We start from the raw sequence: 13,980 nt of genomic DNA on the forward strand, positions 1-13,980 counted from the left end.
AAAGGCAAAGGTTCATGTTAGACCCAAAATATCCAATGTATGTAGCAAAGTGTGCAGCAGTATGAGCCCCTGCGGGAGCGCCCGCCCCAGCCACAGGGCTATGATATTAATATTACTCAGACCGAAGTGGGAGTAGAAAGTCTTCATGTGACGAGACGGAAGATTGACGGGAAAAGTCACTTTGCGCATATTGGGTTCATCACCATCAGGAAAACTGGGAGAATGTAACATCGCCACCTAGTGGTCATCATAGAGAATGCAAATCTACCATAATAATATGTCCCCATTGTGTCTCCTGTACATTATAACATTTCTCAGCCTCAATGATATGGCAGTAATGATATACAGTAACATTGATTAGGACTAGAATTAATAGGAATCTATGCCAGATGTCCAGATATTCTGGATTAATGTACAGTCATGGGATTACATGAGTTGTTATTTATGTGTTGGGTGTCAGTGACCAAAATCTACTACTATAATGGAGGTCATTATCATGGGATTTTCCAAATTAATTATCTCTGCTCAGTTTTTTGGTTTTCTCTACTGGAAATGTCCAGGTCTGGTCTGGATTATCAGATTTTCTCGAGTTATAAGATTTTCTCTTTATATGTAGTCAGAGCTGTTCTGTTCTAGCGTTCTCGTGATAACACTTGTCATGCGTTTCGCACTGTTCAGCTTTGTCACAGGTTAATTGTACAAATCCACTTGAATATCCATATATCACCTAGTGATTGTGAGTGCATGTTGATGGATTGCGATTTATCCCTACGCTTTTAAAGCCCCCAATTCTGTCCATTCCCCCCAAATCTCCATGATGTCTTACATGAAATAGCTGTTAGGCCAACAGATATTTCTCCCAACTTTCTCATATACTGTATGTGATTGTTACTTGGATGAATGTTTACGTGTTTCCAATGGGCACAGAGGAAAAGCCGCAATCTGACTCCTCTGGTATTGGCAAATCTCCCCTGAAGACAAAAAGATCAGGGGGTTCAATTTCAATTGCAGGATCCTTCTATTCCCTGACATCGTCCATCAGGGGAGACTCAGAAGACCCTCAGAAACATCAGAAGGTCGTGCAGTTATGCACTGTTAGGACAATTTGCCATTCTGGACTGTAGGAAAGAGTGACAACCTGTATGGGAGCTGAAATGGTGGTCAGCATTTACACAGGGGCTTAAAGGGGTTCTCCAGGACTTGGGATGTTTTATCAGTCATAGTCTGATCTGATGCATCATCCTTATAATTTATGCAGTTACAGTGGCACTTCCAGAGGCGTAGCCTGAAATTCTGGACCCCCACATGGCATAATAAACAATGTGATGTTTTTTTTTTTTGTAGTCCTCTTTTGTGCAGAAAGTCAATTAGGTTTATCAGTTCAAGAAAAGTGGATTTTTATCATCTGATCTTCTTCCCCTAGAAAAAAAAAAAAAAAAAGTGGATACCATTTCATGAAAACCCATGCCCATGGAGCTTTTAAACTGTGAGTAGCGATGAAGGAGGGTGCTCGGATAAGGTGTTATCTGAGCATGCTTGGGATTTTGGTGCAGACACCTGGAAAAAAAAGAGAATTTCTATACTTGGCAACATGGCCTTTGGGCAATGCCAGACAACGTAGTAAGCAGTAAAGGCAGTGATGACAAAGTAACAAAAACTCGTGTTTGACTGAGTGCAGTTTTGCATAGAAAGTGCAATGTCTGCATCTTGCTCAGCATTGATATTTCACATGAATAAAATTGACCCTATTGAATTTCAGTAGTGGAGTCTAAGCAGGGGTGGACACTGACAGCTTGGGGCCCCTGTGCAAGAAATGTATCTGTGCCCCCTTCCTTTTATGGTGACAAAGCTACATATATACTGTATATATGTCCACCCACATACATGTGTATATATATTACATAGTCTCCTTTATTATGTATATTGCTGTCCCTTATACAGTGCCCTCTCGTTATGTACAGTACCGTCCCTTACATATTGGATTATATAGAGCCCTGTTTTTGATTACATATCATACTGTCTTGTAAGCTGTATAATGCAATGATGGCTGATGGAGCATGGGAAAGCTTCCTTTCTAATGTAGGAGCTGATGGACTGGTAGTCTGGTCACCGGCTCCTCGATCAGCAGTCATTTTATATCTAAAAAGAGAGGGGACTATGTAATAAAAGAGGGCACTGTAAATAACATAATTAACAAGAATACACTTTGTAAGTGACAGGACTGTACATAACAGCAGAGGAAGCTATATAATAAGGGACGTTACCACATATAACGAGAGGATGGTACGTAATAAGGGACAGTGTTAGACATAATAAAAGAGCAAACTATGTAACTAAGGATGGTGTTTTACAGAATTAGTGAGTACACTATATACTATGGGACTGTGTTATACATAATAATAACGTACACTACACTAAGGGACAATGTTAGACATAATAAATGAGAATACTATATATACTAAGGGACTGTGTTAGACATAATAAGCGATAATAATGTCTTCCTCCACCTCCCCCTGTTCCTAAGGCCATTATAAGTCCCCCTTCCTCCCATCCCAATCCCCCACACCACTCATTGTCCTCCTCCCCCTGCATCCCATTATTGTCCTCTCTACCACCCCATCATTGCCCTCTTCACCACCTCCATCATTGCCTTCTCCCCTGCCACCCCATCATTGCCCATTCCACCACCTCCATCATTTCCTCTTCCCCATCATTGTCTCTTCCTCCACCACTCCCATCATTGCCCATTCCACCACCTCCATCATTTCCTCCTCCCCCACTACCCCCATTATTGCCCTTTCCACCACCACCATGATTTCATTCTCCCTCACCACCCCATCATTGCTTTCTCCCCTACCACCCCATCATTGCCCTATCCATCACCCCATCATTGCCCTTTCCACCACTTCCATCATTGCCTTCTCCTCCACCACCCCATCATTGTCCCCTTCCCCACCACTCTGATTGTCTTTTCCGCTACCACCATCATTGTCTTCTCCCCATCTCCATCATTGTCTTCTCCCCCACCCCCCATCATTGCCCTTTCCACCACCTCCATCATTTCCTCCTCCCCCATATCCCCATCCTTGCCCATTCCACCACTTCCATCATTGCCTTCTCCCCATCACCCCCATCGTTGCCTTCTCCCTATCACCCTCACCATTGCCTTCTCCCCATCACCCCCATCATTGCCGTCTCCATGAACCCATCATTGCCTTCTCCATCACCCCATCATTGCCTTCTCCCCATCATTCCCCTCTCCTCCACCTACACACACACACACACAGCACCATTCACCTCTCTGCACACACACACAAACACACAGCACCTCTCACCTGTCCGCAGCATCGCCGTCACAGGCTGCTTCCTCGCTCTGGCACAGCCGGCCGCTGAAAGATGACGTCATCCAGCGGCGCAGCTGTCTGTGTCAGAGACAGGAAGTGCAGGCGTCGGGCAGGAAGGAGGACGGATCCGTGCAGCTCCGCTCCTGCTAATTCCTCTTGTAGGCAGCGGAGCTGCTGGGATCACTCCCTGCCCACCGCACATGTGGGCAATCTGGCCAGGGGCCCCCCGTAGCCTCGGGCCTTGAGAAACAGGCCAGATTGCCCTCAGTATTAGCCGCCCTGCAGGCCCCCCCCTCCATCTCCGGGTCCCGGTGTAGCCACACAGGCGGTATGTCCGCCCATGAGCCTAAGGGCTCATACTCACTTGCGAGAGACTCGCACCATTCTCGTGCGAGTCTCTCGCATGAAAACCTGGCACTAATAATAATAATAATAAATTTTATTTTTATAGTGCCGACATATTCCGCAGCACTTTACATTTCAGAGGGGATTTGTACAGACAATAGACATTACAGCATAACAATAATCACATACAGTAGATTATAACAAGTACCAAGAGGAAAGAGGGCCCTGCTCGCAAGCTTACAGTCTATGAGGAAAGAGGGAGACACGAAAGGTGGGTGGTAACAGTTACCCTGATTGTATGGACCAGCCATACTGTTAGGTGTGTGACAGTACGGACACAGAGGGCTAATGGATGCATAAAGCATGTGGGAACATGATGCGGGAAATGATCAGGCACTACCACCGGCACTCGGACCGGAGGGGGCGGCTACATCTATTTCTATGCAAGTGAGTATGAGCCCTAAGCGCGTTTATTTGTGCAAAATCTGCACAAGTTTTTTGACCGAACGACTGCATCATGTCCATGTCACCACTACTCTGTCCTGATCATTAATGCACAAGGACTCGACTCTTTCCATAAATCACCACTAGGGGGCAGCACAGAAGGGAGACACCAGCTACCTCCATACGTCGCTAATTCTACAAGTAAAACTTTTTAAAATCAACTAAAAACTCGTCTTCTTGTTAATGTCTTTGTGTAATTCAGGTTTAATTTGTGTAAATCAGCTTTTTGTAGAGTCTCCTGGCGTCTGATCCTTCACTCGCTCGGTAACACATATGTGTTATGATGGCTTTAACGTTCCTCCTGGGAGCAGTAAACTGAAAATGGCGCCGTCTTTAACACAAGTGAAGATCGTAAAATTAAAATAGCAGCAATTCAAGATGCAAACTGTTTCCAGCTATTTATGAAGAGACTCCCAGATGGGCGCCAGCATCATCATCCTGGTATCCGGCCATAAAAAGAATTGCGTATCTACAAGAAATCCAAGATATGGCCCCAAGATGAGCGCCCCTCTAAACGCTTCTCTGTACATGGAATAATAAGATAAGATAATCCTTTAATCGTCCCACCATGGGGAAATTCAGAGCATTACAGCAGCAAGGCAGGAACAAGTACAGATGCATAAAGGCATTACATTGACAGTAGGTAGGTACAAATACGAAAAAAATAAAAAAAATAAATAGAGAAATTAGTAATTAATAATAATTATAAATTAATAATTAATAATAGAGAAATTAACAGAGGCACTCGTGACCCTGCCGATAACAACATGAATGGTGCAAAAAACAGGAGGAAAGTGCTGAACAAATGGCTCAGAAGTAGTGATGAGCGAGCATGCTGGGATAAGGTGTTATCTGAGCATGCTCGAGTGCTAACCGAGTGTCTTCGGTATGCTCGAATAATATGTTCAATTTGAGTTCCCACGGCTGCATATGTCGTGGCTGTTGGACAGAGTCCCCACGGTTCCATGTCTTTCAGCTGTTCAACAGAGTCCACATGGGTCCATGTCTCCCAGCTGTTTGACAGAGTCCCCGCAGCTGCATGTCTCTCGGCCAGGCTTGGACTGGCCCACAGGGGAACAGGGTAATCCCCCGGTGGGCCCCTACGCAGATGTGGGCCACCAACTCCACTATATGGGTAGTACTTGGCATAATTCACTTGATTTACTCTGTACAGAAAAACAACATTAACCAAACTACCCAGTTTACTATTATATGGAAGCATAGGCTAATTCCCCCCAAAATTCAATGTTGCAAACAGTCCAACACTGCTCACGACTACTCAACAGAGTCACCGCAGCTGCATGTTTCGCGGTTGTTTGACAGCCAAAACCCATCCAAGGATTGCCTAACAAACAGGAAATTCCTGGATGTGTTGCCGCTGGGGACTCTGTCGAACAGCCGCGAGACATGCAGCCGCAGGAACTCTGTTCAACAGCTGGGAGAGATGGAGCCACATGGACTCTATCAAACAGCCGCGAGACATGGAGCTGCAGGGAGTCTGTCAAACAGCCTCGAGACATGGAGCAGCCGTGAGATATGCAGCCGCGGGGACTCGAGCATATTTCCGAGTACGCTGAAGGCACTGTTAGCGCCCGAGCATGCTATATTTATTAATCTGTGTATTATAATCACAGGTCTGCAAGGGCAAAATTGTTTGAAAATTAAGAGGTGATTTTTATATAATTTTGATCTCTGAAATCAGTAAAAATATCAAAAAATTCCATCAGTTTTTTTCACAAACACTGACTCCATAGGCTTTTTCTTGCATCATACTTTGACCCCTTTGCGTGACCTTTGGTGGATGATTTTGGTGTGATTAGATCAGTTAGAAATTAGTGGCCGCTGATCTGTGATTTACTGCTGTAGGGAGAGAAGGTTCCAACTTCCAAAGAGTGTAGTGGTGTTCATAGCATCCAATCATAGCATGTCTTTCATTCTACCTCAGCAGTATAAAAAATGAAAGCTGAGCTGTGATTGGTTGTTATGAGCATTAAAGACATTTCTTTTTTACTCACAGCTCATAAGTGTGGTGGTGTCCATAGCAACCAGAGTACAGTTTACATTTTACTTCAGCAGTATAAGAACTGAAAGCTGCACTGTAATTGGTTGCTATGGGGAGCAAGGCAGATTTTCTTTTAGACAGAGTTCATAACAGTGTGGAGGTGTGCCTGCTACCACTGGAGTAACTAGTGTCCGATAGGCCCTAGTGCATGGTCTGAACAGCCCCATTCTGATATACATACAGTATATACAGTTGTGGCCAAAAGTATTGACACCCCTGCAATTCTGTCAGATAATACTCAGTTTCTTCCTGAAAATGATTGCAATCACAAATTCTTTGGTATTATTTATTATCTTCATTTAATTTGTCTTAAATGAAAAAACACAAAAGAGAATGAAGCAAAAAGCAAAACATTGATCATTTCACACAAAACTCCAAAAATGGGCCAGACAAAAGTATTGGCACCCTCAGCCTAATACTTGGTTGCACAACCTTTAGCCAAAATAACTGCTACCAACCACTTCCGGTAACCATCAATCAGTTTCTTACAATGCTCTGCTGGAATTTTAGACCATTCTACTTTGGCAAACTGCTCCAGGTCCCTGATATTTGAAGGGTGCCTTCTCCAAACTGCCATTTTTAGATCTCTCCACAGGTGTTCTATGGGATTCAGGTCTGGACTCATTGCTGGCCACCTTAGAAGTCTCCAGTGCTTTCTCTCAAACCATTTTTTAGTGCTTTTTGAAGTGTGTTTTGGGTCATTGTCCTGCTGGAAGACCCATGACCTCTGAGGGAGACCCAGCTTTCTCACACTGGGCCCTACATTATGCTGCAAAATTTGTTGGTAGTCTTCAGACTTCTTAATGCCATGTACACGGTCAAGCAGTCCAGTGCCAGAGGCAGCACAGCAGCCCCAAAACATTAGGGAACCTCCGCCATGTTTGACTGTAGGGACCGTGTTTTTTTCTTTGAATGCCTCTTTTTTTCTCCTGTAAACTCTATGTTGATGCCTTTGCCCAATAAGCTCTACTTTTGTCTCATTTGACCAGAGAACATTCTTCCAAAACGTTTTAGGCTTTTTCAGGTAAGTTTTGGCAAACCCCAGCCTGGCTTTTTTATGTCTCGGGGTAAGAAGTGGGGTCTTCCTGGGTCTCCTACCATACAGTCCCTTTTCATTCAGACGCCGACGGATAGTACGGATTGACACTGTCGTACCCTCGGACTGCAGGGCAGCTTGAACTTGTTTGGATGTTAGTCAAGGTTCTTTATCCAACATCCGCACAATCTTGCGTTGAAATCTCTTGTCAATTTTTCTTTTCCGTCCACATCTAGGGAGGTTAGCCACAGTGCCATGGGCTTTAAACTTCTTGATGACACTGCGCACGGTAGACACAGGATCATTCAGGTCTTTGGAGATGGACTTGTAGCCTTGAGATTGCTCATGCTTCCTCACAATTTGGTTTCTCAAGTCCTCAGACAGTTCTTTGGTCTTCTTTCTTTTCTCCATGCTCAATGTGGTACACACAAGGACACAGGACAGAGGTTGAGTCATCTTTAATCCATGTCAACTGGCTGCAAGTGTGATTTAGTTATTGCCAACACCTGTTAGGTGCCACAGGTAAGTTACAGGTGCTGTTAATTACACAAATTAGAGAAGCATCACATGATTTTTCAAACAGTGCCAATACTTTTGTCCACCCTCTTTTTTATGTTTGGTGTGGAATTATATCCAATTTGGCTTTAGGACAATTCTTTTTGTGTTTTTTCATTTAAGACAAATTAAATGAAGATAATAATACCAACAAATTTGTGTTTGCAATCATTTTCAGGAAGAAACTGAGTATTATCTGACAGAATTGCAGGGGTGTCAATACTTTTGGCCACAACTGTATATAAACTTCCTTCTCACGCCACTGGGGGGTGGTCTTTGTTGTCCTTTCTCATTCTCGGGTCCTCTATCAGAGGCCTGGGAGTTTGAGGGTTCTGCGCTGGATCTTAGTTGTTCCCAGTATTGCCCTTTTCTGGACAGAGAGCTCAGATGTTGCTCCTGGGATGTGTTGTAGCCATTTTTCCACTTAGGGGTCACTGCTCCTATCACTACTGGAATCACTGTTGCCTTCACCTTCCACATCTTCTCCAGTTCTCCTTTGAGGCCCTGGTATTTCTCCAGCTTCTCATATTCCTTCTTTCTGATGTTGATGTCACTTGGCACTGCTACATCTTTTATCATTGCTGTCTTCTGACCCTTGTCTACTATGACAATGTCTGGTTGGTTAGCCAACATCTGCTTATCCATCTGGATCTTGAAGTCCCACAGGATTTTAGCCCTTATATTCTCCACCACTTTCTCTGGGTTCTCCCACCTGGACTTAGGGGGACTTAGCCCATATGCTGCACAGATGTTCCTGTATACAATTCCCGCTACTTGGTTGTGGCAGTCAGTATACGGGGTGCCTGCTTGCATTTTGCATCCTGCCACTATGTGTTGGACGGTTTCTGAGGTTTCTTTCCATAGTCTGCACTTTGGGTCTTGTCTTGTGTGGTAGATTCCTGCTTCTGTGGATCTGGTACTTAGTCCTTGCTCTTGTGCCTCTATGATTAGTGCCTCTGTGCTGTCTCGGAGTCCAGCTTGCTCACAGCAAGCAACAGTGACAACCGTAGAGGTCTCCAGGAGACCTCCGGTTGTCATGCCAACGAACCGGTGACCCATTGTCACGTGACAGAGGTCACCGTTGGGCAAATTTCCGGTGCGATTGCTGGAAGCACATTTTAAATGCCACTATTAGTGTTTGACAGCGGAATTTAATGGGTTAACATCCGCAGGTGGATCGCGGATTCCACCCGTGGCTGTTCCAGGCACTTGTCAGCTGTTCAAAACAGCTGACATGTGCCGGGAAAGATGTGGGCTCACCACCAGAGCCCACATCAAAGGGAGGGAGTCTGACATCAACGTAAATGTACGTCCAATGTCGGATAGGTGTTAATATGCTTGGATACAGCATTCTGAACAGCCGGCTTCTTCATCAATGACCTTTTGTGGCTTACCCCCCTTGTGGAGTGCGTCAGTGACTGCCTTCTGGACGTCTGTCAAGTCAGCAGTCTTCCCCATGATTGTGGAGTTTACTGAAACAGACTAAGGGACCTTTTTAAACACTTAGGACGCCTTTACAGGTGTTTTTTGTTAATTATTCTAATTTACTGAGATAATGACTTTTGGGTTTTCATTGGCTGTAAGCCATAATCATCAACATTAACAGAAATAAACAAGTGAAATAGATCACTCTGTGTGTAATGACGCTATGAAATATAGGAGTTTCACTTTTTGTATTGAAGAGCTGAAATAAATTAACTTTTTGATGATATTCTAATTTTGTGACAAGCAACTGTATGTGATCTGGTCATGGTGTGGCGGTAATTGTTCCTTCTATGTGGTTGGAATATGCTAGGAGTCAGGTTTCTGCGGTCGCTATGCAGGAATCCAGACCCTCACATTCTGCAGTCTCCTGCTCTTTATCCACTGCAGAAGAGATTGCAGAGGAGATTGCCTCAGGAGAGATTTGCTGCAAGGCAAAGTCCTTCTGTCCTCTTACTGAGCATGCTCATGGGACGATCTCCCATTGGAGAACGGGAGTTATGTGCTCAGGTCCTGCTCCAAATCTCCTTTGTCCATCTCAGAGATCTGGAGGCGTGTGGAAGGTCCCGGCTGCTATAAAAGGCGCGCATGGCTGTTCCGGCATGCGCTAATATAGTCATACTTGCTGCTGTGTGTATGACGATGAATGCATGATTCTGGTGAATGACTCATTGGAAACCCCTTCCCTTTGATATTACGCTTGTGTGAGGGATTGAGTTCAGTGCCAGCGCGCCTCTGCTTCATTGTCCACAGTTGCTAGCGTCCGACATTGCGCTTGTGTCTAGCATTGTCGTATAGCGGCAGTGTCCTACGCCGCGCTGCAGTAGCAGCCCACTTAAGTGTTCGCGGCTGCGACGCTACACACACGGTAGGTCTAGAAGGACTTAGTACCGCCATCTTTTGCTATTCCTGTGACCTTATACCGTGTGTGTAACTACTCTGAGTACTTGTGACCTTAACAGGCTCAGCTCTTTTGTTTATGTTCATAGGCATCTCTGTGATTTAACAGAGATTGCTCTGTGCACTTGGGTGACGGTTAACCCTGTGCACAATACCGCCATATTGCTACTGCCACCACTTAGCAGCGGTTATACCACCTACTGCACGGTGGACCCCGAGCGGCGAACGCACTTTATTGGTTTTTTTATTTAGTGCGTTCCGCCGTTCCTAACAGTAATATATGATCTGGTCATGGTGTGGTGGTATTTGTCCCCTGTACATGGTATTATTCAGTCATTATGTGGTGGTAATATGTGGTCTGGTCTTGGTGTGGCAGCAGTTGTTCCTTGTAATGTGGATATATTAACTCACTATGTGGTGGTAATATCTGATCTAGTCAAAGGTGTGGCAGCAAATGTCCCTTTTATGTGATATTATTCAGCCACTATGTGGGAGTAATATATGGTCTCGTCATGGTGTGGTAGTATTTGTCCCTTGTATGTGGTATTATTCATCACTATGTGGTGGTAATATGTGGTCTAGTCATGGTGTGGTGGTATTTTTTCCTTGCATGTATTCGGTCACTATGTGGTGGTAATATGTAAACTGGTCGGTCACGGTGTGGTGGTATTTGTCCCCTGTATGTGGTATTATTTGGTCACTATGTGGTGGTAATATACAGTCATGGCCAAAAGTATTGACACCCCTGCAATTCTGTCAGATAATATTCAGTTTCTTCCTGAAAATGATTGCAAACACAAATTCTTTGGTATTATTATCTTCATTTAATTTGTTTTAAATGAAAAAACACAAAAGAAAATGAAGCAAAAAGCAAAACATTGATCATTTCACACAAAACTCCAAAAATGGGCCGGACAAAAGTATTGGCACCCTCAGCCTAATACTTGGTTGCACAACCTTTAGCCAAAATAACTGTGACCAACCGCTTCCGGTAACCATCAATGAGTTTCTTACAATGCTCTGCTGGAATTTTAGACCATTCTTCTTTGGCAAACTACTCCAGGTCCCTGATATTTGAAGGGTGCCTTCTCCAAACTGCCATTTTTAGATCTCTCCACAGGTGTTCTATGGAATTCAGGTCTGGACTCATTGCTGGCCACCTTAGAAGTCTCCAGTGCTTTCTCTCAAACCATTTTCTAGTGCTTTTTGAAGTGTGTTTTGGGTCATTGTCCTGCTGGAAGACCCATGACCTCTGAGGGAGACCCAACTTTCTCACACTGGACCCTACATTATGCTGCAAAATTTGTTGGTAGTCTTCAGACTTCATAATGCCATGCACACGGTCAAGCAGTCCAGTGCCAGAGGCAGCAAAGCAACCCCAAAACATCAGGGAACCTCCGCCATGTTTGACTGTAGGGACCGTGTACTTTTCTTTGAATGCCTCTTTTTTCTCCTGTAAACTCTATGTTGATGCTTTTGCCCTAAAAGCTCTACTTTTGTCTCATCTGACCAGAGAACATTCTTCCAAAATGTTTTAGGCTTTTTCAGGTAAGTTTTGGCAAACTCCAGCCTGGCTTTTTTATGTCTCGGGGTAAGAAGTGGAGTCTTACTGGGTCTCCTACCATACAGTCCCTTTTCATTCAGACGCCGACGGATTGTACGGGTTGACACCGTTGTATCCTCGGACTGCAGGGCAGCTTGAACTTGTTTGGATGTTAGTGGAGGTTCTTTATCCAACATCCGCACAATCTTGCGTTGAAATCTCTTGTCAATTTTTCTTTTCCGGCCACATCTAGGGAGGTTAGCCACAGTGCCATGGGCTTTAAACTTCTTGATGACACTGTGCACGGTAGACACAGGAACATTCAGGTCTTTGGAGATGGACTTGTAGCCTTGAGATTGCTCATGCTTCCTCACAATTTGGTTTCTCAAGTCCTCAGACAGTTCTTTGGTCTTCTTTCTTTTCTCCATGCTCAATGTGGTACACACAAGGACACAGGACAGAGGTTGAGTCAACTTTAATCCATGTTAACTGGCTGCAAGTGTGATTTATTTATTGCCAACACCTGTTAGGTGCCACAGGTAAGTTACAGGCGCTGTTAATTACACAAATTAGAGAAGCATCACATGATTTTTCAAACAGTGCCAATACTTTTGTCCACCCTCTTTGTTATGTTTGGTGTGGAATTATATCCAATTTGGCTTTAGGACAATTCTTTTTGTGTTTTTTCATTTAAGACAAATTAAATGAAGATAATAATACCAAAGAATTTGTGTTTGCAATCATTTTCAGGAAGAAACTGAGTATTATCTGACAGAATTGCAGGGGTGTCAATACTTTTGGCCATGACTGTATGGTCTGGTCATAGTGTGGCGGTATTTGTCCCCTGTATGTTGCACTATTGGGTTACTATGTGGTAGTAATATGTGGTCAGGTCATGGTGTGATGGTATTTGTCCCCTGTATGTGGTATTATTGGGTCACTATGTGAAGGTAATATGTGGTCTAGTGATGGTGTGGCGGTATTTGTCCCTTGTATGTGGCATTAATCGGTCACTGTGTGGTGATATTATGTAGTCTGGTCACAGTGTGGTGGCATTTGCGCCTTGCATATAGTATTATTGGTGTTGGTATAGTGAATAATGTTGTGTGTGTGGAGGTTACTCTGTTCTCTATATTATCAATAAGGGGAAGATTATTTATTTCCAATAGAAATTAATTATTTGGACGTTTAACCCCTCCCTGTTCAGTGACTACAGTAGCAATTTTACAATTACAGATGTTCCCTGGCAAAAACAAGTAATCACCTATCCTAACGCCACGTTCACATGTTCAGTATTTGGTCAGGATTTTACATCAGTGTTGGTAATCCAAAACCATGAGTGGGGGATAAATACAAAAGTGGTGACGTGTTTCTATTATAATTTTCCTCTGATTGTTCCGCTCCTGGTTTTGACTTACAAATACTGATGTATAATAATGAATGTGTGAATGTGGCCTAAGGATAAGTGATAAGTTATTGATTGGTGGGTGTCTGAATGCTGGGATCTGCAATGATCTACAACGATCTGCTGAACATGGAACTCTTATCCCCATAAGAATGGAGCTCATGTGCGGCTCGACCACTGATCCATTCATTCCCTCAGTGGCTGCACTTGGCTTTTTCTAGTAGCCCCCAAAGAGCATGAATGGAGCTGCGGACAGATACCCCACCTGCTCCTGCATCTTAAAATGGGGAGAAAAGTGTCCTGTGAAAATCCAGCAACTGCACGAAAAAGTAAAGTTTAAAAAAACATGTTAGCGCACAGGTCGACGTGTTTGGAGCTACCCTAGCTCTTGATGATGACCAAAAGTGTCCTATCGGGGATAAAAGTTTCCCATTCTTCCAATTGGTGTGGTTTCTAATGGTCGGATTTTTTCCAACAGTTGGTGGTAGCGTGGAAGGTTTGAGGAAAGGAGACGGAATTGGGGTGGAGCCTGAACAGACTCTAAAGGGGGACTGAAAATATTGCCAGTATGGGGACCTAAAATTCCTGGAAGCAGCCCTGACTACTATAATATTTCCCCCTGTATACAAGAATATGACTAAAAATTAAATAAACAAAAAGGAGTTTTTGGATGCTGGATTTGAATCGTCTTCTGAATTTCTCTTGCTGCACAGTGAGCATCCGCATAATCAATCCACTCCAGGAAGGGTGAGCTGACAAATATATTTTCTTCTATTATAATACTGCTGCCTATGTACAAGAATA

General features: G+C 43.9%; 1 protein-coding gene across 1 annotated transcript in view; it reads right to left on the reverse strand.

Annotated features, from left to right (window-relative positions):
* The window catches only part of SLC6A5 (solute carrier family 6 member 5), a 76,965-nt gene that overhangs the window by 17,342 nt on the left and 45,643 nt on the right, over window positions 1–13,980 (reverse strand). The window lies entirely within an intron of this gene.

The sequence above is a fragment of the Dendrobates tinctorius genome, unplaced genomic scaffold (assembly GCF_039654945.1).
Source record: "Dendrobates tinctorius isolate UK_male_01 unplaced genomic scaffold, ASM3965494v1 ptg000059l, whole genome shotgun sequence".
Classification (NCBI taxonomy): domain Eukaryota; kingdom Metazoa; phylum Chordata; class Amphibia; order Anura; family Dendrobatidae; genus Dendrobates; species Dendrobates tinctorius.